General features: G+C 43.0%; 1 long non-coding RNA gene across 2 annotated transcripts; it reads left to right on the top strand.

The window, feature by feature from the left end:
* The first annotated feature begins 48 nt into the window (after positions 1 to 48).
* On the top strand, positions 49 to 27,402 carry LOC146759199 (uncharacterized). 2 transcript variants are annotated; one of them, XR_014932236.1, is made up of 3 exons: positions 49 to 631; positions 2,213 to 2,381; positions 25,592 to 27,402. It is a non-coding gene; the product is annotated as an uncharacterized LOC146759199 (long non-coding RNA). The 2 variants fall into 2 exon arrangements; XR_014932235.1 differs by lacking the exon at positions 25,592 to 27,402 and having other exon boundaries at positions 2,213 to 3,486.
* The last annotated feature ends 210 nt before the right edge of the window (positions 27,403 to 27,612 follow it).

Here is a 27,612-nt window from a genome sequence, read left to right as displayed (position 1 = left end):
TGTGGGAGCAAATATCCTCTAAGTATAAGCTGAAGGGATGGCCTTCACATCATCTAGCTGTACAACAAATTCCTATCTAGAACATGTGCATCTGAGAGCATCATCCGAGGCTCCCAGTGTGATGAGTGGAGAGAAGAGAGAGGCAGTTTTCAGACATGGTTCATCATCCTCAATTGGGTAGATTTAAGAGAGAATAAATGCTGCCTGGAATTCTATTGTCTGTACTTTGCAGATTACTGCTGGCTGTAGGATGGCGTCTGTTGCAAGTGCCTCTCTAACTTATCTCCAGCATGTAGATGCGTGTATTTTGAGAGAGGCATCCTACCCTAAGTGTATGTTACTCAAAAAGCATGTTTTCTTCCAGGAAAACCTACTGAGGTTTCAAAACAGCTGGAGGATAAGACAGCAGCAGCAGGGCAGGACATCAGCCTGAGCTGTGAGCTGTCAAAACCGGATTTGAACATCAGGTGGTACAAGGATGGCAAAGCAATCAGTAAAAGCCAGAAGTACGACTTGCAGCAGGAGGGAAGTGGGGCCATTCTGATCATCCATGACTCTACTGCCAAGGACAGTGGGGAGTACCCCTGTGAGACAGAGGACTCCATAACAAAAGCCAGGGTCACTGTGCAAGGTGAGTTGAAAAGCACATGGGGATGGCATGTAGAGAAGTCGAGGTAAATATCTGCAGCCTGTGGGTGATGTTTTTCTCTTCTGTTTCCTTGAGCAGGATCAATTCTTAGTTTTCAGAAAATACGATGGATTAAAATCTTTTCCTTAAAATAATCTGGAAACCGAATGATTCTCCAGTGTGATGTGGATCTGGGCAGCCTGGTCTGGTGGTTGGTGGCCCCTTGACAGGGGGTTTAAAACTAGATACTCTTTGAGGTCCTTTCCTACTCAGGCCACTCTATGATTCTGTGATCATTCTATGGTTCTATGATCTTGGTTGTTAGTGAGCCAAGAAAAGATGGCAATCTGAATTAGTCTATATTGAATATGTGTAATCAAAACTATATGCAGTTTATCAGATGAGATCCTACCAGCGCATGTATAATGGTATTGAACTTTCCAAGCCAACCAGCCAAATAAACAACAACAGACCCCAAAAGCCCAACAACCAGAAAACAAGAAATGTTCATATCCCAGTGTTTTTGTTAAGTTCAGTGCTCAAGCAAGCAGGAGGGAAGAGCTCCTTCCCCTCTACTCCACACTGGTGAGGCCGTATCTGAAGTAGTCTGCTTATGTCTTCTACTCCCCAGTACAAGAGAGACACGGAGCTGCTGCAGAGTCCACTGCAGGGCCACCAAGAAGATACAGAAGTTAGAGCAACTCTGCTATCAGGAGAGGCTGAGGGAGATAGGGGTGTCCAGCTGGAGAAGGGGAGGAAAGTTCAGATTTTGGAAACCACCACATCAGCTTTAACGGAGTGAACCAGTTCCAAAAGCTGTGTTCCAAAAGCACTGCTAAATAGCCCCTGTGACTCCTCGAGCTTGCTACAATAAAAGAACAACACATGGGGTTGTTTAAACGTTGAGGCCAGTGCATCCCATTCCTATGGGAGGTAGTGATATGTGGAGGAACTCAGTACAACAGGGTACCTTTGGAAAAGCATGTATAAAACATTAATTGCATCAATCAACAAAATGTATAAGTGAATAACTGTTCAAATCCATTTAGTGCATTTCTTACTTCTATCACATTTTTAATTCTCATTATAATACCAATAGAAAAGAAGAAAAGCACTTTTTCAGCAGTCAGTTTACTACAAAAAGAAAATACTTCATTTAAAGCTTTTGCAGCTCCATCTTATCTGTTTCTTTCTCAAGGATTTGATCATGAATTATACATTCCAGCACAACATGAAATATTTAACTGATGCTCTTCAATTCCTTTTCAGCTTCCCAAACAAAGAAATGAGTTTGAGCACAGGAAAATTTGGGTATACAGCTGTGAATCCACTAACGTCCACAGTAGCTTTCCCCTGTTTAGTGTCCAGATCAATGGGACAGGAGCCTCAAAAGACTTCAGGTTGTCAGCACTGCTCTGTGTGCTGTAATTACAGGAGAAATGTGGATGGATTTTGCAAGTATGAGTTTAGGCTTGATGCTCTGAAAATATTCCTGTAGATTTCTAAAGGCTAGGAGGGAAATATATGAGGAAAAATGAGTGTAATGACTATTACTAATGCAGTGAAGCTATTCTCTTGTTCCAGAATTTCTTCATGCTGTCAGGAAGGTCACAGCACTGTAGTGGGACACCAAGCAGTCAGGGAGGCTACACTCTCAATGTCCTGGACTCCTTGCCCATACTGTGCGTCTACAATGCTAGTTAATCCCTAGTGCTGTGCTGAAGAGGTCTGACGTGAAGCAGAGATAATTCAGGTCAGGAGTTGTAAGTGATTGCATTCAATTTAATTTTAATAAGTGCGCATAAGATTATAACTGGATAGAAATAGAAGGTTGATACTATATAGCTATATACAATATCATTAGCTCTGGCTGTCCAAAGTGTGGAACAGTTATTGATCAGCTGGTATTGCCTTTGAGGAAAAGGACAGAGATCTCTCCTAGATTTCATTTAAGGGCTGACCACTAAGGCAGCATCTCTTTATGGAGATCGCTCCGTTGTGGCAAGACTCAACCTTTTCCATCTTGTCTGAAGGCCTCAGAGTTGATGAGTTTTTCCCATAGATCCCATCTGATTATTTATTTACAACTGTTCTTGTGTTATTCCAACTGTACATTACTGTTCTTGTATTATTCTAATCATACATAACTATTCTTGCCTTATTCCAACTGTACATCTGACTGCACAGGGTTCAGTGTAAGTAATGCCCAGAAACCTGAACTTGAGGTACACTTGGGAATTCTCACTGAAATCCCAGCTGATTATTTTTTCCTCTGCAAGATTTCTTGGTATGTTCTTCTTCTTTTCATTCAGAGCCAGGAAGACTGAAGGAGCAAGCTCTTACCTTAGCTTTTGTTGACTTCCACATTTCTCCTCAGGTGGACCAGATTATAGTTAATGAAGAAAGTGACATTAAAACTTCCTCATAGCTTTCTCTGAACTAAATCCAAAGTGTATCTTGTGCAACAGTTGGCTTTACTTCACCTCTTTCTTCCTAACTATAGATATATTAAGAATGTGTCTGTTTGCATCTGCTTTCCAGCACATTTGTTTGTCTGGCTGTCAATACATTGCAGTTTAGATGGCTTGGAAGACATAAATTACATATTTTGCCAGAAATAACAAGAAAGAAAATAGAGTAGATGTTGGATTTCTAGAGTACTAGCAATAACATTTCAGGCAACATCTATCTGACACCTGAAAAATGGGGATGTACTAATAATTTGTGAAAGGCCATTAATCTGCTGTGCTTGCAGGCAGTGGATTTTTGTGGGTGCAGTGCAGCACATCCTCTATGTACCATCTGTTCCTCAGAACAGGTTCACTATAAAGTGAGATGAAGTTGTTCTGGCATGGTGTTTCAAATACAGATGCTCTCAGAGGCAGCTGGGTAAAGGAGGAGGTTCCTATCAGCAATTAATTGGTTACATTAATCTTAGAAGGTATTCTGTCTTTTATGTGTGGAAGGGGGGTGGGGGATCATGGACTACAGTCTATGAATATACTACTGAAGCAGTGCGTTTCTATATGAACTCGGAGGACATCAAGTCAGGCCTTGTTTTGAGTTATACTTGGATGAGGTGATTGGGATAGTGCCTGATGTTATGAGTGTGTCATTCTCTGCAAATCTGTGGGTTCATTTCCAGGGGAAAGCTGAAAATCAAATGTAGCACCTCCTGATTGTGTACAGTGTAATGCTGACTTGTGCTGCATCTGTGTTTTCAGTAAGATAAATGCAATAGTTTTGCTGTTTGCTAGCTAGCATTTTAAAGATAATTCTGGATTTGGATACACCTTTTTTCAGATGTTCCATACAGAAATGCGCTAACAAATTTATTGAGCCATATCCAGTATAATTTGTTCAAATCTACTGACATGAGCGTAGCCATTCTCTTTCACTATTTTACTTACCTTCTACAGCAATTCTTCTTCTGTTAAAGAAAACGTATTCTTGTTGTTCTGGCTGTCTGTATGTATGGCAATTGCACTTCCTTCTGTTTTGGTTTGTTTGTTTGTTTTGCCCAAATGTCGCACATCTGAGAGCCTAATTGCAACAGTAAATCCTCTAACTAATGTGTTGTTTTTGTAATAACTCGTAGGCTTTCTGGTTGTAAATCTTTCCATTCCAAGGCAGTAATATTCCACAATACTCTTGGAAGTCTGTGAAACAGAGACTACCAAAACAGGTTTTAGTTTCTTGGCATAACTAAAGCGATGAGATACTTTTCTAGGTTTCCTCTAGCCTTCTAAATTGATTTCTTCTGCAGATAAAGGGTGGGGGCAGTAGAGAGTTGGTTTAAATTAAACTGGATGTGATTTCAGTGATTTGACAGTTACCTTTTGAATAACAGAATTACAGCTGGATGGCAAAATGCCTCTTGGTGGCATCGCAGCTGTGATTATCCAGCTAACATAGCTGTCTATCCGAGGGAGTTCACAACAATTTGCCCTTGAGCCGAGCCGGGGCCGCCCGGGCAATGCGCAGCAGTGCCAGCAGATGGCACTCGTGGAGCGCAGCAGCTCCGGAGCTTCTTGCAAAGGAGAAGAAAATTCCGTCGCTCTGTGCCGGGCTCAGGGCTGGGCTCGGTTCACCGCTGGGAGAGAGCCGGGGTTCCCAGACGGTGCCAATGGCGTTAGGCCGTGTATTTTAATATAGATCGTCTGGTTCTGGGCAGATCGTCTGCCCGAGCAATGCCTTATCAGGCCTTTCTGAGAGTTCATAACATAGTGTGAGCAACTGAACAGGCTGGTAGCCCTTCCAACCAGTGGTTTTATGGTTCTCTTTACTACCTTAAGGAAATAAGGAGAGAACTGTTAGACTTTCATAGGCTATAACTACAAATGCTTGGCTTTGTGTACTCTCTGCTTTGATCTCATTTTCTTAAAATTTGCTTAATTAATACAAGATTTGTAGAATTTAAGTTATGAAATATAATAGTATATGAAGTTTAAGAATATGATTTACCTACAATTTATTTTTTATTATGAGAATTTCTGTTCTTTTCTTCCTAGAATAAACTTCAGGAAAAAAAACATTTATATTAAATGTAGATTCATTACTAAGTAGAATGTTTACAAGCATTTAAGGTTCATGGAGGATACTGATGTGATGATCCACAATTTAAAACCTATGCACACAATGACACAGAAGCCAGTTATTCCTATAGATACGAAAATAAGGCATGTTCTCTGTATAATTCTGGCTCTGCTAAAATATGCACAGTGTTCCTGAGAATTTTCTATAAGTAATGCCTATGAGAGACAATTGATAATCCTCCAGAAACAGGCTTTAGCTGAAAATTACAGGACCATTAGGAGTGTAGAATCCTGTGTTGAAAGTAGACACATCGGTCTTGCTCTTTGTAGATTAGCATAGTGCCATTTAAGTCAACCATTAATACCTTATTAAAATATTTACTACTGTTTTGCACACATACTTGAGAGCATTTGTGTCTTTCCAATAACCAGCATTGTTTCTTTATGGATTTCTGTGCACAACAGCATAGGTCTGTTTTATTCCTGTTTTATGGATACAGGAGTTCAAGCTCAGATAAATGGGGAAAACCACTTGGCAGAAATGGGGACTGTGGGTGGCCCTTCTGAACACCAGCTCAGTACCAGGTGCAGTGTAAGTGACCAAAGGCCAGTGAGCTTTAATCCAACAGTGCTATCATCAACCAAGCCACCTCTTTGCTGTGGGAGAACAACCATAAGGATGCAGTGTGACAGACACTCCCAAGCCTTTTGCAGGGGCTCTGGGAGTTAAAAGGGTCCTTTGAGCCCAGGAGATACTGTGCTATTCCCACTGTGCCCTTTCATAGACTTATAGAATCACAAGGTTGGAAAGGACCTACAAAATGGTCTTTCCAGTGGGAAAAGCTGTCAAGTTGAAGGTTTAACTGGAGAGCTCTGTCTGTCTTGTAGTTACTGTCTCCAAGGAATGTTTCTTACACATCTCCAAGACAGCAAGGTGCTGGGTCAGCAAGGCAAGCAGGGAAGAGAATGATGAGCAACACTGTGGTAGTAGAAAGGTCTGAGTATACGGTGTGGGAGAACAGCTTGTCCACTCCAGCATGGTGAAATGCAATGTCCAGTTGTTCCCTGTCTGTGAATACAGAGTTGTAGTTGACTACATAAAGTCATTTAATTTCATGTCCCCGTCCCAGGAATGTAGCTGTTCTGTCTGTACAAAATGTCCTTAGGTATCAAGATGTATTTGTGTCCCCCAGCTTCTGTTTATGTTCAGAGCTCATTCCCTTTTGGTAATTTGATGTTGTCAACTGTGCTTTTATTTGTGAATAGCATGATTTTTGAGAACACCAAAGGTATTAAAGAACAAAGTTCATGTGGTTATTATATTATGCTCATTTTTAGGCTATGGCTATGTTGCAGAAAAAGTCACCCCCTTCCATAGACTTCAAAGCTGAGCACATGTTCTACAGTGAAGATGCAGGTGCCCAAGTAAAAACCATCTTGGAGGGATGGAAGGCTACCCTCAGGTGGGAGCCTGATGGCAGTGTGGATGTCTGCTGCCCAGGTCCTGACCTGCTTGTGCCAGTTGTTGCCCAGGGCAGAGCTGAGGGCACGTGCAGTGCTGGTTGCCTGGGAAATACCACTGTTACTGGCAAATTTGCTGTAAGGTCACTCTTTCAAAGTACCCTTTTTTTCTTCCAAACATAAGCTCATGGATTATCAAGATATTTTGTTTAAGTATTCCTCTCTCTTTCTGTTTCTCCCTCAAAAAAACAAACAACAACAACAAAAAAACAGCCTTCCTAGAACCAAATTCAAAACAATCAAATGGAATTGTTGAGTAGAAGTATCTCTTCCTGATGCATTTTGATGATGTATTTGTAAGGGTTCAGATTTGTTAGCAACTTTCAGTGGTATCTTAAAACTCATTTCCTTCAAAATCATTGCTTCTCAGTTAGACATGGTCATTTGTGTTGGTTGATATTTTAATTATTTTTATTTTTTTTTTTGTTTGTTTAATCTTTCTCACAGATGCATGAGGCTAATACTAAATCTTGTAGAACAGAATATAGTAACGGCCATGGTATAGAGCAATGCAGATGGAGTCCTGTCTCATGTTGCTGAAAATTAATCATTTATGGCTACTACTACTTGAGACTTGCATGAGATTGCTGTGAGACAGGCCAAGAACATTGGTTCAGCAGCTTCTCTTGGCCTGTTAACCAGTGATAAGCATGACAGGCACACCAGAGGCAGCAGGTTTGGTTGCAGCCTGGAGCAGCTGGTGATCCGGCTGGTAGGAGCCCAGCTGTGCCAGGCAGGGGCTGGGTGGCATGGCCTGGGGCTGACTCCTCCTGACCTGTGCTGGGGTGGGAACAGGGACGGGAATAGTTCAAGGGAGAATTTTAATCTGCATAAAATAGGGACTATTTTAAGAATAAGAACCTGTGTTCATAATTTCATTCCCATGAGTGCCTCTTTGCTCATAAATATCTCCTATTTGCATGGAATTGTTTATTGTAATAGCTCTGGTGTTTAGAAGGTACAAATAACATTTCCACTGGGAATAAAGAAGTGTCTTCTCTGACATCTATAATATCTGCCTTGTCTACTTTTGAACTAAGGAGAAGTATTTTGAGAGTAATTTTTAAATAGTTTTCAACAGCTAATGGGAATTCAGGCTTTGATGTATGAGGGATCATCTCAGTGGTCCATTTGCAATATCAGCTTAGAAAAGATGATTCCCAGCACAGCACCCAGCTCTGCTGTGGTGCAGCCCAGTCCCTTCCTCACACTTCTGGGGGCTGTGGCCTCTCCACTGGACCACTGGACTGTACGTGCTCTGTGCCCCCAGTGAGGGATAACTGTACTGATAGGGGGAGGACAGAAGCTCTGAGCCTTTGCTCAGCTGAATGGAGACTGCAGCAGCCTGTGCAGAAAGAAGGCAGTGTGCAGGAGTTGTATTTGTGTGCTGTGAGGTGGACCAGAAGTGTTGCTGGGCACTGTTCAGGGTTGATTTGCATCATGATACCAGCTATTTGGCAGTTAGCTTCAATGAACCATTTCTCTGCTGTTGTCTGTTGGTTTAAACTGCAATACAGAATGAAGAAATTGTCTAGTAAATTTATTTATTAGGCCTTTCAAAGCCTAATAACAAAATATGTCAGGCATTAATTTACCTGGAAAGATAATCAGAGACCTTTCATCTGGAGCAGGCAGTCTGGACAGTGTCTGTAAAGTTAATGGGTTATGAAACGAGAAGCTAAGAGGCTGCACAGCTTCAGTCTCTCTAAGGTCCTCTTTGCTGTGAGCAGCACAAGTATGCTGTGTGCCTCTAGAAACACTGCCCAGCCTTCCCCCCTCCTCCACCCCCCACAGCCAATGACAACTTCGGTGGCAGCAGAACTTTTGCTGGCCTGTACAAAGCAGGGGAATTTCCTGAGGTGCCTTTTAATCCACATGGCTCTGACATTTCTTGTCCAGTTTCTGAGCTGTGGGTCCCAGCTGGAGGAACACAGTGCAGTGTGAAGAAGAATTCAGGAGCTGGAGAGATGGGGGCATGGGGTGGCTACTAGGAGGTCAGGGTTCTTACTTCAGACGGGTGGGTGCAGTGTCCATGCAGCCCCAAGCACATAGTGCCCATTGCACTGCATAGCCATGGGGTTCACTGACAGAGCACCAAGGAGCATAGCTGCTGAGATGCATGAAGGCATGCAGTCTCCTCACAGCAAGGTTAAGTGGCACTATGCTTTAACTTCTTAACTTTACAGTCAGATTAGTGGCTCAGAGGCCCTTAGTGTTTGCTAGACAGAAGCAGAGATTTTTCAGGGCTGCTGTGTACCACACTGTATCCCTTAATGAGCAAAAGCTGCCTGAATCGCTTTGTATATGGGTCCTATCAGTTTAAATGCCACAAGAGTATCTCTGATGTCAGGATCATTGGATCCAGGACTTCTCCATACAGCAACCCCAACTGCTCCAGCAGTGATATGCACTGTGTAGCCCCTGTTCTCCTGCCACCCCTATGTGTGGTGTCAGCCCCATCCCTGATAGCACCTCATGAGCCCAGATTGGCCATCACCTCCTGCCTCATCTGGGGCCTGTCCTCAGGGGAAGTGCTCTCACCCAGTGCCTTGCTAGGGATGCTCAGTGGTGCCATGACAATGGCTCTGGGCTTCAGTGCCAGCCTATTTAAGGAATGTATTATCTACTTTGGTAATTGGAAGTGTAATGTATTCACTCCCTGCACAGCACAGCTGATGGCTTCATTTGTCACATTTCTTTCTGTGGTTTACGCGGCTGTCACAGTGCAAATAAACCGATTACATTTCTTCAACATTGCTTTCACAAGGCTAGGCTGTGTGATGTGTAAATCAGTAAACAGAGGATGTCTGACTGCTCTCTTATCTTCTGTGGAGCCTCTTTTGATTAGTCTGGATACAGGAGCTAAAACAGGTGTGGAGGCTGTGAGTTGGGTGTGCTTTCTCTTGGAGGAAAAATAGCTGTGTAATGCTGTGGGTGTGCAGCATATGGGAAGAAGTGAAATATGTTGTGTTAAATGAGCCCTACTTCAGCTAGAGGAGATAGCCCAGTTCCAGCTGCTTCTTATGCCAAATCTAAAGGACACAAACATGACATTTTAAAATATGGAATATCTTAAAGAAACAGGAGCAAGATAATATAAAGTGAGGTAAAATAACATATAGATCAGGAACAACAATCCACAGGCCAGATGCAGCCCATGGAACATAGTATAACTATGGAGTTAGAGAAAAATTTCTGCTTTGTTCTGTGTGCTTATACCTCAGGAATGAGAGAAACACTCTGCCCAAGCGTTTGTTAGAAGCAGTGTATGACTGTGATGGAGCCTTCCATTAAGAGTGTTTCTGAAAATGTATTACCATCAGACCATTCTCTGTATTAAATCAATATTTAAACATTCTTTCTCCCTTCTCCAGAGAGTTTTCTCTATTTAAAAAACAAACAAACAAACAAAAACAAACAAACAAAAAAAAAACCAAAAAACACCAATGGGAAATTAGTTGATAGTGATCTTATTTTATATGTTCATTTTTCTGTATCTGCAGCACATCAGAGAGCATGTAATGGGCAGCTTTGCTTTCCATTAGCAGTCTGATGAACCGTGCTTGCCAGATGTGTTAGGTCTGGCCTGCAGGTGAGTCCTGCACCCAGTGGGACCAAGCAGTGAGTAGTGCATGGGCCAGGAGCTGTGCTTCTGTATGAAGTGTCTGCTCAGCCTTTCGCTTTGGAGTTACACTTTCTTTGTGGACGTTATTTCACCTTCACTGAAAGGTACACTGAAAGTAGTGATAGCTCTGCAGATATCATTGGAGTTAAAGCTTGAGACAGCTCTGCTGAGTTCAGTAAAAGCTGATCTATAATATTGAGAGGGGTATGTCACTTTCCTGCACTGCTCACAGTGCTTTTCTTTGATTACTGCTAAGACTCCTGGCTCCATTGTCCATTAGCTGACATGTTTGTTTCCTCCCATTTGTACTCTCACTTTGCTGAAGTCTGATCACTTTCTGCAAGCAGATGAACTTCTGAATACAGAGGTCTGATGAGATTTGAGCAGAATGATCTCAGAAACTGTTGCAATCAGAAATGTAAAAATTCTTTCTGCTCAATAAAATCTCATGGATATTGCCTAAAATCCTATAAAACCTGTGAGATTAAAAATGGGACTTCTCTGGCCTCTTCCCCTCTCTTGTAACCAGACTGGTCTGGGTGTGCCAGATCTGACTGCTGGTTCTCATGAGGATCTCAGATACCCCAACTCAGTCTCTTTTCACAGAATCACGGAATGACCCGGGTTGGAAGGGACCTCAAGGTTCATGAAGCTCCAACCCCCCTGCCTGGCAGGGCCACCAAACTTCCACATTTACTAGATCAGGTTGCCCAGGACCCCGTCCAAGCTGGCCTTGAACACCTCCAGGGACGGGGCATCAACAACCTCCCTGGGCAGCCTGTTCCAGGACCTCACCACTCTCCTAGTAAAGAACTTCCCCCTAACATCCAACCTGAATCTTCCCTCTTTTTCAACTTAAAACCTTTTTCCCTTGTCCTGCTATTAGTGGTCCTTTCAAAGAGTTTACTCCCCTCCTGGTTACAGGTTCCCTTCAGGTACTGAAAGGCTGCAATGAGGTCACCCCGCAGCCTTCTCTTCTCCAGGCTGAACAAACCCAACTCCCTCAGCCTGTCCTCATAGGGGAGGTGCTCCAGCCCCCTGATCATCTTCGTGGCCCTCCTCTGGACCCTTTCCAAAATCTCCATGTCTTTCTTGTACTGAGGGCTCCACACCTGGACACAGTACTCCAGATGGGGCCTCACATGAGCAGAGTAGAGAGAGATAATCACCTCCCTATCCCTGCTGACCACCCTTCTCCTGATGGAGCCCAGGATACCATTTGCTTTCCAAGCTGCAAGAGCGCACTGCTGGCTCATGTTAAGTTTCTCATCCATCAGGACCCCCAGGTCCTTCTCTGCCGAGCTGCTCTCAAGGACAACTCCTCCCAGCCTGTACAGGTGCCTGGGGTTCTTCTGGCCCTAGTGCAAAACGTTGCACTTTGCTGTGTTGAACCTCATTAGGTTCACCCGGGCCCACCTTTCAAGTCTGTCAAGGTCCCTCCAAATGGCATCCCTTCCTTCCTCCATGTCAACCGTACCACTCAGCTTGGTGTCTTTTGTGCTAATCCTGTACAGTCCATCTTTTTCTACTTGACTACCTGCCTCTGCATCCTGCCTGCATAGAGCATTGCTCTTGAGCACACAGTTCACGCTATAGAAGAGAGCTAGGTTCAGCTTGTGGGATTTGATGAATGCAGTCTGGAGAGATGCTGCAGTGCTTTCACGTGGCTCCTTGTGACTCTCCTTCTCTTCTCCAGCTGCCAAGGAAGCAATGAGTGGAGAGAGGAGTCCTAGAGTGCCTTGGCCCCCTGCTGGGTGCGAATTCCAGAAGGTGGGGATTGTTCCTCTTCCTTGTGCTCTTTGGTTACTTGTACCTCAGCATTCAGAACTTGAAGTGCCCCTCCCAGCAGATGAGGGGCGGTGCTACTCTGGCTGTGGGACTGTCTGCAGGGTTAGCAGCCTCCAGTGAAGTGCTGGGGTGTGTGAAGTTCTCACAGTGAAAAAAATCAGCCTTCTGCACTTTTGTGCTGAATATTAACCACGTTTCTGATCATCATAGTTCTGAATTCTACATCTTGTCTCAAAAATAAGAAAGCAACAAGTTATTGTTTAAACCGAAGTAAGTAAATAAAATAGAAGCTCTTGCTATGGAAAGAACACTTTTGATCATTCTCCATAATGCATCTTTTCCTGCTAAGATTAAAAGGTTTTTATGTATCTTCTTCACTTTTCCTTGTGAATTGCCTTTCTCAGGGTCACAAGCTATTTACATATGTATATATATGGGAGGAGGGAAGCACCACTTGTTCTCCAGACATTCACTCTCTTCTCTCATTCCAGGAAATCTCAGCCATGCTTTGCATTTTAGGAACAACACCAGATTTCCAGGAATATTGAAGTGAGTAAAGAGTTTCTTACCACCATAGACTTTGAGGGCACTGGGTTGCCTATGGTCCTGCTCAGCCAGTATCCCATGCACTGGGTTGTTTTCTGTGACTTGGTTCTCCTTTTTGGAATCATAGAATCCTTAGAGTTGGAAAGGATTTCTGAAGGCCATCTAGTTCAACCCCCCCTGCAGTGAATGAGGAAATCCACAGCTAGATCAGGTTTCCCAGGGCTGTCTCCAGGGATGGGACATTTCCTATCCAGATCCTCTCATTTCCAGCCCCGAGGATTACTGCTCTGAGGCTGCACATCCCACTCATCTACCCATGTGGTATTTCTTCTGGCACATCACTTCGGGTTTTCCCTGAACCTGTGTCCTAAGTATGGTTCTCCTACCCCATGGACTCTGGGCATTGCTCTGTGTGCTCACATCCCAAGTGCTGTGTCTGCATATGCCCCAGAGCCCCCACTGCTCCTGGGCTCCCCTCCAGTGACAGGACAGTGGAAACTTGACTTTGCCATGGATGTGACTGCATCTCACAGGAAGAAGTCCATTCATGCTCCTGTCATGTACAGTGCTAAATAAATTTGGGAGTTGCTCAATAGCTCAACAGAATGACAGCCTTTTTCCTTAAAGATAGATATTGCCTTTAATCAGGTGCTCACTTGCTTTGCTTGAGTAAGCCAAACTCATTCCAAGAACAAAAGGGCTGCCATTGCAATAGCCTGGCTTTTCAATTTCAAACTATCTGCAGATTACAGAATAAATGAAATATTCAGTATACACAAATACTATACAGAATGATATGATACAGACCATTTCATTTTCTTTCATCCTTTTCTAGCTTACTGGCTTTTATGTAATGGGTAGACCTACATCAAAAGCCATGCACAAGTAAGAACAAACAAATACTTAAAGCACACATTACACATGGCATTCCTAAGCCTTCTGTAAATGATACAGAGTTATTCTTTGAAGAATAGAGAGGCACTCTAATAAACTTCTCTATGAGACCAGACCATGACACGGTGACAGAGCGGCATTTTTGAGTGCTTGGCATATGTAAGATACCAGCTGCCCTTGGGGGAGAATGTGTATTTGACAACAGAAATAAGGGCAGTCTTTGCTGCTAGGACCCTAGGACACAGTGCAATGTGCATCTTCCAACTCTTTTTAACCGTATCTGTCACTCCTTCAGTAAGGAGATGTGAGCTCCATCTCAGGCAGCACCGCACTGCCAACTTGTCAAGCAATCTCTCATGGTCCTCTTGTAGTATCCCTTACACCTGGGACATGTATTCAGTCTCTGAGGGACTACTTCATTGACTGTCTGTCTCTGCCTGAACATCTTTTCTGCCTGTCAGGGTGCTGGCAGTCTGGGGTATTTCCTGCTGTGACCATGAGATCCTGCTCATCTCCAGGTGGGGGCATATCACTGCAGTCTGACTGCGATCCACTTGCTCTGTGGGTCAGGAGCCAGACATGTATTTAGAGCAGTGTTTGGGAAGGACAGAAGCTCTGGTCAGAAGTGCTATGGGGGACAATACCAGGCCGACTCTCTGAGTATGGGATATACCCTGCAGCTGGAAAACTGACATTCATCCAGAAGGAAAACATCTGAGCAGTTTGCCCAGCCTGTGACACTGGAGGAATGTACACTGCTCAGTGCCTTTGGGACTCAAATGTGATCCATACTGAGTCTGACCAGTGGCTCATCGTGTTGACGCAGAAGCTCTTCTGTTCATATCTTCTGGCTCATTAAGTCCAGACAGTCACTGACTGCAACCGTAACCCTTCTCTACTTTCATTCCTGTGGGAATCTCTTAGTCAAACATAAAATTTCAGCATTATACAACCAAACTTCATTGTTAGTAAGGCCTGTACAGTAATGCTTATGTTTTCTTAAAATATATGTATGAGTTCTCCCTTATATACACTCATTCCAGTCATTTATAGTTACTATTAATGATTCAGCATTTTTCTGTGGTTTCAGGTTTTCCATGCCACCCATGCTATTTGCCAAACTAAAGTCACTGCTACTTTTTGCACCAGAGACTATGCTACATATCCTGTGGCCAGCCCGCACTGCCATTTAGACCACCTGTTCCCAGTCTGTTCTAGAAGTTTCCCACAATGTCACAATTGCCAATATGAGAAGGATCTCTCTTACAGCACAGCAAAAACTTCAGAGTTTTTATTACAATATTTCAAATGTGAAACAAATCTCTCCAAGTGGGAAGTGACCTCATCCCCTGATGTGAGTCCCCTCTCCCTTGGCACATGGTGGTTCCCTGGGGCATGTCCTTGCCACCAAAGTTCAGCCGATCTTTCTGTATCTCCAGAGACTGTCCCAAAACTACTCATTGCACATTAGTATCAGCTCTCCTTCCAGCATCAAAGTGCAGATGAATCAGCCGGGCTCTTCCTAGGAACTCCCATCTCTCTTCTCACTTCTTAACCAAGTTGAATTTTAGTTCTGATCATGCTTCAGTGTCCACAAAAACGTGATGAAATATCGTTAAGCTGTCTGAAATTGAGTTTTAGTTTGCTTTCAGAGGGTACTTTGGAAAATTTTTCTTTATCTTTGTCAGCCTTTGTAAGTAGTTGAATGACAGCTTTACCTGTCTCCTGTGATGCCTTGCAATGTGACATGCTCCCTGTGAAGTGCTTTTCTCAGAACTATTATCCTGTATGGTACAAATCACACACTTTATGCCCAGCACCTCCTCCTACTCATGCCATTTTCTCTTAATGCTAGCAGGTCAGACTGTGTCCTGGATGTTATACCTTGTCTGTTGTGTTCCTTCCACCCAAGATATCTGTTCTCATCTCTGATTCCAGGACCTCAGGTCCATTCTCCCTTGTTCCTGATCATCTGTCCAAAGCACAGCCATTTCTGTGTTTCTTACAGCCTGCATCCCCTCTTTAAATGTTGGGCAACAATATCCATCATCCATTCAGCTGATGTCCTCAGGAAATAATCATACATCTGTGGCCACTTCACATCATTTACCTTCTAACTTTCTAGATATCATTGCTAAATTCTCACTAATTCATTTCTTCTACCTTTGTGTAAAAGTGAACATACATATTACGGCATCTCCCTGCTCTTTCCCTTCCTTTCCCCACCATTAATTTCATTTCCCTCAAGCCCAGAGGGAAATGCTGGAAGGATGCACCTTCCTGTGAATGTGCCCATGACTCTCCTAAAGCTTGCCTTGTACCAGTCTCAAGTCCTTCATTTCTTTCCTTTTCTCATTGCATCCTTACATTACTCCCTTAAGAGGGTCCTGGTCACCCAAGTCTCCACATTATGTCTTCACATTTCATCAGTCTTCTTTGATCTGTGCTAGCTGGCATCTAGCATTGTCAGTCCTTTCTGGTTTACTTCTTGTAGTCAGTCCTCCTCTTTTTTGGCTATGACATCTAATGGGTCACCCAGTCTGCTCTGATTTATGGTATCTCTCTCCATAAAAGGTTGTGGAAGTGGCACATAACTCCATAAGTAATCCCATTCATCAGAGCAGAGTCAGAATAATCACCTATTTATCTCCTATTCAATAGACTTGCTACAGCACTCATTATGAATTCATTTAAACTGATGCACAGTGCCCCATTATGCACTAATGGTGATGAGAAACATGACAAAACAAATGCCATTTTAAAATTGGGAAATGAATCTGTTCAGCAAGATGTATAACTATGGCTACTCATGAATTCTTACTCTTGCAGTCTTCTGCAGCACACACCTTGTTGTCTCCTCATACCTGAGCTGTACCCTGCTATGATGCTTCTGGCAGAATCAAATCCCCCCCTGCCATGGCTACCAACACATGTTGCGGCTGCATGACTCCTGCATTCCTACAGCCCACCCCTCAGCACAGCCCCTGTGCAGAGCTCCCACTGTTGCAGTGCTTCTCTCATGACTCTGTAGCACCAGCACAGCCTGAGTCCTTGGTGCTGGGGCTGGGAATTGCCCAATGACTGTGGCCATGCTGAGCGCCCTGACTGTGCTGCACTGCACCATGCAGTCCTGGTATGGCTCTGAATGTTCTTCAGGTCTCTCCCCTGTTCTTATCTTCAGGAGGATGGACTTTGTAGGGCTGTTAAATCTTCCTCTGGCACACCTTTGAAGCCATTACTTCTCATCCTATCACTAGTTAGCTGCTTCTGCTGAATAGTTTTCCTAAGGCAGTGGTTCGGCTCTGTAATGTAGTGCTGCAACCTTCTGTAGAAACAGCCCAAAGGATCCCAGCCATGTGTATGACTGCCCAAGAAGCTGATGTCTGGAGCGGTAGGATGAGTCCAGGAGCTTGTGGAAATCCTTGCCTTGCCATGGAGCCATATGTTTGAAGACTTTGATCACAGCTTTGCGGGGAAAAAAAAAGCACACTGGGAGATGATGGCGAAAAGATTTCTTCAGAAAAAGAAGCATGTGTAGAACAACCCCTCCTCTCGTTATGTTGCTGATGCTCTGGGTGCCCCTGTTCATGCCGAATTGTTCTGGAGGTCAGCCCTGGATAGGAGTGTGTCAGAGGCCAGCAGACCCAGCACTGCTCAGGGGGTTCAAGCCTCTGCCAACCTGGTACAGATAGTGGGGCTGCTAGAATGGGGCATGTGTGATCCCCCTTTCCCCACCCTTCTTTCCCCCCCCCCCAGCCATGTCTAGGCTGTAGGAACAGCAGTGGAGTTGTTGTTGTACCTGTAATGATAGTTCTGACCCTGGATGTCCCACCGCTCACTGGCTGCAGCATCTCCTCTTCAAACTTCTGACTTCTAAGGGCTTTGGTTCATGTGGAAACTTCTCTCAGAGGTCTTGATGAGGAGCAAGTTGGATGCAGTCCCAGAATAGCACCACTAACAAAAGCTCTCACAAACAGCCAACCAAAATGCATCCTGAAGTGAGATCACAGAAATGATGCAAAGCAATCAGATGAGAGGCATGGCCATAAAGAGCTGTTAGATTTTTAGAACAGAGCTTCCCTTTGCCTCAGAATAGCAAGAGGATTGCTTTACATGTGCATGTGGCCTTGTAAAATTCCAGTATCTGGGAGTTGTGTGTGTTTAAAACTGCACGAGCAATGCAAGGCGCAGTGCCAGCTTTCAGCTGCATTAAATCAACAGGTGGGTGTGCAGTGCAGGGCCTCCCCAACTGGAACCACCTCCTCAGAGCCTGTCCTGAGCTGCTGTGTCTCCACCTGGAGCCCAGGGCAGGATCCTGTGCTCAGCCCTGCTCAGGAGGACTGTCCCCTTTGTTCACAGTACTTTGTCACAAAGCCCAGTGACCCATCCAAGCCCTCGTCCTCCAGCCCAGCACACTGTCTGTGTGATACAGACCTGCTCCTCGTGGCCATTCACAGAGGTTTGCTCCAAGTCCTCAGCTCCAAATGCAAATAAACAATTATAAGTAATCAATATGTCTGATATCATGGAATTCTTGGCTGGCAACAGCTATCCTGTGTTGTATAATTGAAAGAAATGCAATGGAGTGTTATTTAATAGGTAATCAATCAGTGCTGTACTTGTACACCTGAGCTAATCAATTACTGCAGGAATGCCAGTGCTGGCCACCTGCTGGGAAACCACCTGTGTACATCAGGGCACCAAAATGCTCCCCTGCTTGTTGTGGGTTCATTAACAAAATTTCATGAAGAAATCTTATGTTCATAGATGCCAGTCATCTAATAAATGTTGTAGAGTTGTTTCTCAATCTAAGCTTTTTAATTTTTATTATTCCATAGAAAGTCTGAAAATGTAATAAAAACAGTTTAATAATTCTAAACAAACAAATGAACAAACAAACAAACAAACAAAAAACCTAAAATGGTAATTCAATGTTCCTGACTTGCTTTAAAAAGATCCCAGATTTAAGAAGTAATTAAAAAGTGCAGGAGAAAAAAATACATCCTAGAAAGCCCATCTGTGCTTTGCAAAGTGGCCTCGTTGGTTCTGGGCTGTGTCCTTCAGTCCTGTGCTTTGGGTGCTGGGTGCCTGCCCAGAAGGTGTTCTACAGTCCACTACCTGCATCTCATCATGTGCATCCCACCTGAGCACTGGGATTCTACAGCCCTCTGTATTGCTATTTTATTTATAAAATGTTACCAATAAAGCCAGAAGCTTCAAACAGATTAGATTCATTCATCCAGCCTTCACACAACGTTGAATTACTCACACAAACCAGGCTGTCTGAGGCAACGACAACAATGTTTTCACAAATTGTTTAATTAGACAACTTCTGGGCAATTTCTTCCAATGGTTTCACTTCCCCTGCCCACAGATATTCTGGTGCTCACCACATCTGTCATAACAACCCTTCCTGGATGCTGGAGTTTTGGGGCCAAGCCCAAATTTTTTATTTATTTTTATTTTTATTTTTTGCTTTGAAGGACAAAAAGAAGCATAAACAGCAAAGAACCTTCTTTATTTTTTCCTTTTTTTTCCCCCCTTTTTCTTTTTCTTTTCCTTTTCTTTTTTTTCTTTTCCTTTTTTTTTTCTTTTTCTTTTTTCCTTTTTTCTTTTTCTTTTTCTTTTTCTTTTTCTTTTTCTTTTTCTTTTTCTTTTTCTTTTTCTTTTTCTTTTTCTTTTTCTTCTTTTTCTTTTTTTTTCTTTTTCCTTTTCTTTTTCTTTTTCTTTTTCTTTTTCTTTTTCTTTTTATTTTTATTTTTATTTTTATTTTTATTTTTATTTTCCTTTTTTTTCTTTTCCTTTTTTTTTTCTTTTCCTTTTTTTCTTTTTCTTTTTCTTTTCTTCTTCTTTTTTTAAGGAACAAATTATCATCATTTTGTTTGCTTAGCTGAGAACTCAACCAAGGTCTGGCGGGCAGCTCTGAGGGCACTGCAGGGGACTCCAGGCTCAGCTTCATCACCCCAGGCTCAACCAGAAATCCAAGGTCCCTCCTGCAGCCACAGCCATGAGTCACTGATGTCTTATGCAAGAAAATTCCTCTTCCCATTTTAAACTATGGATGAGAATTTCATCAGAGGGAAGCAGCTTCGGAACAGACGTTCTCACAAACTCATTCTTTGGCTCTATCTGTTTCCAATGAGGCTTTACAATCTGCCCTTCCAATAGTATTCCCATCTTGTTTGGTGGCTTTTATCCAAGTTGGTTAATAATTTCTGTTATCGTCCTTCGAGCCTGAACAATTTTAGCTCCTCCAAATCCCTTGTTGTTCCTTATTAAGACACTAGCTACTACTGGAGAAAAATGACTGATTGCAATAGCTGTAGGCAGAACTCATGCTGATTAACAAATCACTTGAAAATAATATGCTTTTTAGCCATTAGAGTTATTAATAGTATGTTTGCTCCCTTTCTTGGGGCATTTAATGCTCAAGGAATTAGCCAATCTGGAGAGTAAATCTTTTAGTTCATAGTGGACACCAAACTCAATCTGTCTAGCTGGAATGGGACTATACACTCATTTTCTTTTCAAGACTCCACAGAATTTGACATTTTAGTAGAAACTTAATAGCTTGCAGTAATTTTTTTTACTACCTGTAGCAAGATTAGCTGCTAAGATAAGGAGCTGATGGAGCTGGTGAGTGACAGGGCACGTTCACCTCATTTAAAATATGCATAGGGGAAGGGAAACACTTTGGTACAGAAGTGCTGCTGCTGCTTCCCAGGCATCCAACGACCCTCAAAAGACACTGCCGTCGCACTGAACCTTGCCTATGGGAGCCTAGTCAGAGAGACAGCAGGTGTTTCTAAATGAAATCTCCATGCTGCCTGATTTTAATGGGTCCTTTACTTTGTAAAACCAAGAATTATTAATTAATATTTATACTTTGTTTACGAGTTAATGGGTAACTGGCTTGGGTAAGATCCCTGGATGATCTATCAGTTCACACTGGGAGTAACTGTCATGCAGAACAAGCAATGCTATTAATCAACACAAAGCAGAAGATCACATGGAGGATATTCTTTCTTGCTCTCTTTTTCAGTTTTTTGTCTCCCTCTTTGTTCTCTCCCTCTGTGCACTGTATCATAGAGTGATGGGTAAGACTGTATTTCAGCCTCTCTTGAGGAATGGTTTTGTGGTAAGGAGCCCAACAGCCTCTGGTGTCAATGCTGCTCAACAACCAAAGTTAGTTAATGTGTAGGAAGAAAACAAGTACCTCTGGCATAGGTGTGGTCTCGCAGTGCAGAGCAATGTTCACAATAAAATGGCTGTCTGGGATAGAATGGGACTGTTCCCATATGATGAAACAAATATAGGTCTAACCTGGCATAAAAGTCTACAGCAATTAAACAAGTGGCTGTTCATTTTGGTCTTTTAAATAATTTCATCGTATCCTGACGCTGTAAGCCTTACCAGGAAACTCAGTATGTGAAAACGGAGGAGTAATGCTTGATTTGATTTGATTTGACTTGATTTGATTTTTTTTTTATACTGATTACTGTGAATATCACTATGCATTTGAAATACCTATATTTGAATTGCATTAATCTGCAGAGTGTTTCTGAATCTTTTTAAAAATCTAGCAGTAAAATAATGTCTGCTTGGCATTTAATAATGTCAGATACAACAATAAATATTCACTTAGGATGACTGTTTTTTGCACTGTTCTGTCCATCAAAATATGAACAGAAAATGTGTCCCATTAGTGCAGAAAATGTCTGGAAAAGATACTCCCTGATTAAGGCAGATGTGTCTGCTGATGGTTTGATTTGGAACATGGATTGCTACAAATGAGTCACATTCCTGGGAAGGGGATTTAACGCTCAACAGGTTCAGGCTCCAGGCTTTCCTCTGGCTCAGTCTCACTGCTCTCTTTCTGCTTCACACTTCTTTCGTACACAACAATTCAGTTGTCCCTTATTAAGAGTGCTCCCTCTGTCACTTCTTCCTCAAGTGCATAACCTTGCTACGCCCAATCATATTAAAGAGTGACTGAAATGGCTTTGCTTTCCATCACAAAAACAGCTGCTACATCAGTTGTAAAATCCTGTCATTTATCTTTTCCCATTTCTATCATCTTATTCAATGCATGAGACAGACACAAATGCTCTGTATTATAGATATTAATAAACCTCCAAATTCTGTGCTATTTCCATGCTGGTTAAACATGGAGTAATCCTTAAATGGAAAAATGAAGCAAGATAAATGCAACCAAAACTCAGAAAGCCAAGGTATACAGCTTTTGTCTATGTACAAGCAAATCTTCATCCAAATGGCTTAAAGGAAATAATGGTGATATGCACATTCCATGAAATCATCATAAAAAAGAAACTGTACAACAGAGCATTTGTCAGAAATCACTGTGAGTAAATGACGACTTTCAGGAAAATCAGAAACATTCTTTGCTATAGTCACTGTCTAAAACTGAGGAATAGAATGAGATGAAATGAAGCAAACCAAGAGATCTCCAATGGAAGTTTTAAAACATTACAGCTAAAAGCAGAAGCTGAAATAATAAAATGAAACTGGTCAAACCCTAGAATTAGAGATTATGTGATAGAAACACATTTTGTTAGATTGTGGGTGACATGCAAGCCTGATTTCTTTTAGTTCTATTATAAGAAACATCACTGGATTCAAAATATCTTGGTGTGGTTTTCAATCATACTTCCATTTTACAGATAGATTTTCAGTTCAATACTCATGGTGTCCTTTGAGAAACGAGCAACTACATAGCTGATGTATACATATTTAGTATGCACATGGCAATCAATTCTGGAGGGGCTGGAATTACATGATCTTGAAAGGTCCCTCCAGACAACTGTTCTGTGATTCTATGATATATTCTAAGTATACAAATACACAATAATTAAATGTTTATATAACATGTGTAATATATACGTATATTTAAGAACAGCAAATCACACACAAAAAAAATGTTAGACAAATTTTGGAAGAATGCAATTCCAGTCCTCTGCTCAGATGTGGCCAGCCTGGAGGTTTGCTTCCACTGCAGACCTGGGCCAGTCCAGCTCCGACTCTGACTGGGGATGGAGAACCCACAGCTTCCTTGGTCTCCGGCAGAGTGCCTGGCCATCCTCTCGCCAATAGCGTCATCTTGTGCCTGCTCAAAATGTACCTCACTTCAGCTGTGCCCTCTGTCTCTTCTATGTCCTTCCATGTCCATCTGCCAAGGGCCTGGCATCCCAGAGGGCAACTGGATAGAGGAATAAAATACCCATTCTACACCTCTCACCCAGCTGCCAATACTCATTCACGCAGCATTGCTTCACTCCACCCATTGCCCATCATGCCTTGGTCTCTAAGTGCTACAAATTAGGAGTTTTTTGAAAATACACAAGGGCATAGATGTTGAAAATATGTACCATCGCTTGGCTAGCAGAGCTCCAGTTAAGCCTTTTGTGTGTTTCTGTAATACACAGATTTTGTAAGGTAAAGGACGATTTGCACTTTCCCTAATAGCTTACTGGTAGTTTGTGTTCATGGCTAACACACACCACAAAGATCTCTCCAGCTGCTTGTCATATCTTTGCAGGCATTGTTTAAAGGATGAACTGTACTGAATAAGTTTCATTCTGCATACATTATTCATCAAAAAAAATATTACTTCCATGAACTGCGATTAGTACAGTTGCTGTCCATAGACTTCAGTGTATTTTGCCATGAATTTTTCTATAGCTTTTCAAAGAATACACAGTTCCAGGGTTCTTTTTCTCTGTGCCTTTTTTAAACTTCCTTCAACAATCACTTGTAGCTGGTGATATGTTTCCATTGAAAACCATATTGTGATACAAAGCAGTGTGACAGCTGCAATTTTACACAACATGAAATATCAGCTGAGGAAATTACAAAGAGCATTTCCCTGAAACCACGATTTCAAGAACAAATCAATTACCTCAGTGAAGCTGCTGCTCAGAAATTAAACAACCCTGATTATCCTCAAGTAAAGTTCAGATCTGAGGAACTCACGCTGAGGCCCACTTGGAGTTAGCAGAAAATCGTTATTCTAGGGTAATTGCAAGGAAGGAAGGTTGCGATCCCACACATGTTGATAAGGAAAACCATTATTTATTACAGCTGTTTGTCTTGCTCCAATTCATAGGAAGGAGAGGAGGTTCTTTGATATATGTATACCTGACATGAGATTAAGAAACAAAGAGTTCAAATGGTGGTCCAACCAGCTTATTACAAATCTTAATCAGGGAGATGGGGAAGGGGAGGCAACTATTATGAATTAGGGTGATGGGGAAGGGAAAGTGGGCAATAGGAATTATAGGAAAGAAGCAAAAATTGCATAAAGCAGGGATAGTCACCACCAAGACCTAGCAGTGTTCTGTTGCATGCCATTGCAATGCCCCAAGGCAAAAGTGCAGGGAAGAGCAGCAGCAGAGTGGCCGGCCTTAGGCAGCAAGCAGGTAGAGACAGAGCAGGCCCAAGAGGAAGGGGCAAGTTTCAGGTAGCAGGCCCAGGAGAGTCTATCAGCATGCAGGAATCATGTTGTGAAGCACCTGATGTCATGTTTATTGGTCCCTTTTTTATCCTTCTTCTGCCAATGTGGTATTCCTGGGTACTTGGGTAAGAGCCATGTGCAGAACCCCCGAGATGGCATCTCCCTTGAGAAAAGACTGCTTCCCAGCCACTAAGCTGTGGCTTATCTCTTTCTCTATCGTTGCCCTTGGACTGCAAATCTTCAGACAAAATATTTCATCAACTCTGACTGTGATTTGCCTGGACTTGTCCATATGTGTCCCTAGGTTGGATATTAGGAAACATTTCTTTACAGAAAGGTTGTTAAATACTGGAATAGGCTCCCCAGGGAGGTGGTTGAATCGCCATCCCTGGATGTGTTTAAGAGCCATTTGGATGTGGTGCTCAGGGATATGATTTAGCAAAGGGTTGTTAGTGTTAGGGTGCTATTGTTAGGCTGCTGTTGGACTTGATCTTCAAGATCTTTTCCAACCTGGGTAATTCTATGATTCTATGATTTAGACAAAGGATTTCTCAACCCTTGACCAGGACTTGTCCATCTGTGTCCTCAGCAAACTTTGAGACAATGGTGTGAAAGAATAATCTCTTACACTGTTTTATAGAGGTCCTCAGATGAAACAATAACAGAAATGTATTAGTAGTCTTTGTGTTTAGTTATCCCTCAAGGCAGCCCTATGACTCCCTCATAGCAGCTCCTCATGTCAGAATGCAGCTCCATGGCAGCCTAAAGCTCCCCATGGCATCCCTACAGCTCCTCATGGCACCCTGCAGCTCCTCACAGAGAGTGGAGGGGTAGCACTGAGCTCTGCTCTCTGACAGCCACAGGGTCTGAGGGAACACATGGAGCTATGTCAGGGGAGGGCAGGTGGGGGTGAGGGAAAGGCTGTGCCCCAGAGGGTGGTGGGCATGGCACAGCTTCCAGGGCAGCAGGCACAGCCCCGAGCTGCCGGAGCTCAGGGAGTGTTGGGACACCACTCTGACACCAGGTCTGGGTGGTGCTGTGTGATCCCTGTGGGTCCCTTCCAACTTGGAACCTTCTATGTCCTATGGTGACCCCACCACGCAGCTCCCCACGGTCCTGGCACAGTGGCTCTCTGTAGCACCTGCCCCTCAAAAAAGCTTTCCCAAATCTCTGATATTTTCATGGAAAGAAACCCACGCAGTTCTCAAGCACCTCTGTAACACGTTCCACCTTATGCTGTTCTATCAGCCAGCTGCAGAAATCCCAGCTGCTGCGGATGCCTGTGCCAAACGATGACCATGCCAGTGATTGTAATCTGGAGTTTGGGCTGTGTTCTAGTCTTGCTTATTTTGCACTGAATACATGAAGGTATAGTCTGCTTCTGTCTTAATTAACATCAGGAAATTTACACTGTTGCCTTTCCACAAAAGGAGAAAGAGAATCACTTTTACCTAAGGTAAATTAGCATGACTTCAGTGAAGCTAATTAAGTTATCCCTAAATTATGTGCAGAAATCAAGGGAAGCGCTTTGTTCTCCCTAGAAGGCTGTCTGTAAAAACACACTGCTTTTTCTCTTTTCTTAGGCTTTCTGCAAAATTACTCCTGGGGAGCCCAAATGGCTCCAACTGCCAGGAGACAACCAGCACTGACAGCTCCTGCAGCACTGAAGGCAGCCATGCAGCCATGCAGAAATGCAGCCATGCAGAAATGCAGCACTGCTCCTTGGCCACTTTGTGTGAAGTGCTCAGGCACTGCCCCCGTCAAACACAGCTCTGTCTATGAGCTCAGCAGCCAGTGATGAAACTCTGGGAAGAGAAGCTGCCTAAGATCCCTTTTATATTCTTGGCAATCATATTTTGAATGTATGAATTTTCACTCAGTCAAAAGCACCGATACACGCTGCAGGTGTGTATCACAAACAGGTTGCTGTTTGTCTCCCAAACAGAAGGTTGTGTTGAGTTATGGAAGTAAAAAATACGTATATGGTACTGTATCCGGTTCTTGAGTACTGTATCCAGTTCTGGGCTGCCAGTACAAAACAGACAGGGATCGTCTGGAAAGAGTCCAGCTGAGGGCCACAAACATGATAAAGGGCCTGGAACATCTCTCCTATGAGGAAATGGGTGACCTGGGTCTGTGCAGCCTTGAGAAAAGAAGACTCAGAGGGGATCTGATTAATGTTTATAAGCATTTAAGTGTGGGAGATAAAGGCACATGGCCACCATCTTTTCATTTGTCTGTGTGGACAGGACAAGGGGAAATGGCCACAAACTGGAGCATAGGAAGTTCCACACCAATATACAAAGGAACTTCTTCACAGTGAGGGTGATGGAGCACTGGAACAGGCTGCCCAGGGGAGTTGTGGAGTCTCATTCTCTGGAGATATTCAAGACCCATCTGGATGCCTACCTGTACAGCCTGCTGTAGAGTGCCTGCTTTGCAGGGGAGCTGGATTCGATGAGCTCTGCAGGTCCCTTCCAACCCCTACAATTCTGTCATTCTGTGACATCTGAAAATGGGGAAGGGGCTTACAAAAATGAAATAACGATTGCATCTTAGGGATGTAGTTGCTGGCTGATACAGCTAGAACACTTGTCATGATAATTCTACACACAATTCTACAAGTTAATTTTGCTCGTTGCTGTTCAGCATAAGTCTGGGAAGCTACCCATTTAAAAAAGATTCTGTGCCAAATGAAATAACCCTCCTTGGAATTGCAGCTGCTCTTTGAGAGTGTGACGTGAGTGGCATGGTGAGGGCTGCAGCAGGGCCAGAGCTGCTCTTGCAGGACCTGGGGCTGCCCCTGGGGGGTGTTGGAACCCTGGGTCTATTCACCTTAATTACTCCATCCTAACCACAATACAGTAAGACACAAACCAATGGCAGACACTGTTCCATACCTTGTTTGTTCTGGGTACGTATAATGACAGGACAATACAAAGGGAAAGTCAGTTAAAAAATGAGGGAACAGAGTAAGAAGAAGTGGCACAAGAAACACTGCAATGGGGAGAAATCTTTACAATAAGCAGTTTAAAAGGACATGAAAATAAAAAAAAAAAATGTCCCCATCAGCAGAGTATAAATCACAAGTCAACCACTTTAACTCCAGGAACTGCTTAAATTGAAGTATATGTTTGAAAAGAGTTGTGAATCCTTGAAAAAAATGAGTTTACTGAGAGTACGTGCATTAAATAGTTGGCAAGAGACTGCTTAATGTGTTACACTTATAACCATAATTGCACATAATTCTGTAATTAATTTCATTGCACGTGTGACACTATACATGCCAAACGTAAGTGCTTGTGTGCAGATGCACACTGCTTATAACGTGGTCATTAATTCCCCCACTGTTGACAATCAGCTCATGGAAATAAACTGCCAAATCCCAGTAGGACTCCAATGTGTCAGATGTGTTCCTTTCTTACTGCAGATCATATCCTGTGCTGAGTGCTGTGCTTCTGAGCAAGCAGAAAACAAAATTCTCATGAATTGAATGGTGTCACTTACTTCACAGCTAATTACACGTGGTTTTGTTCTGCTCTGGGTTAAGTGATCTGTTTGCAAAATTTATAATAGGAAGAAAAAAAGAAAGAAGAACATGGCT

The sequence above is a fragment of the Coturnix japonica genome, chromosome 10, assembly GCF_054131305.1.
Source record: "Coturnix japonica strain WE chromosome 10, WE-NBRP24, whole genome shotgun sequence".
In the NCBI taxonomy this organism is placed as follows: Eukaryota; Metazoa; Chordata; class Aves; order Galliformes; family Phasianidae; genus Coturnix; species Coturnix japonica.
Note: the sequence above shows the minus strand (reverse complement) of the source record. Positions and strands in the feature narration are given on the sequence as shown.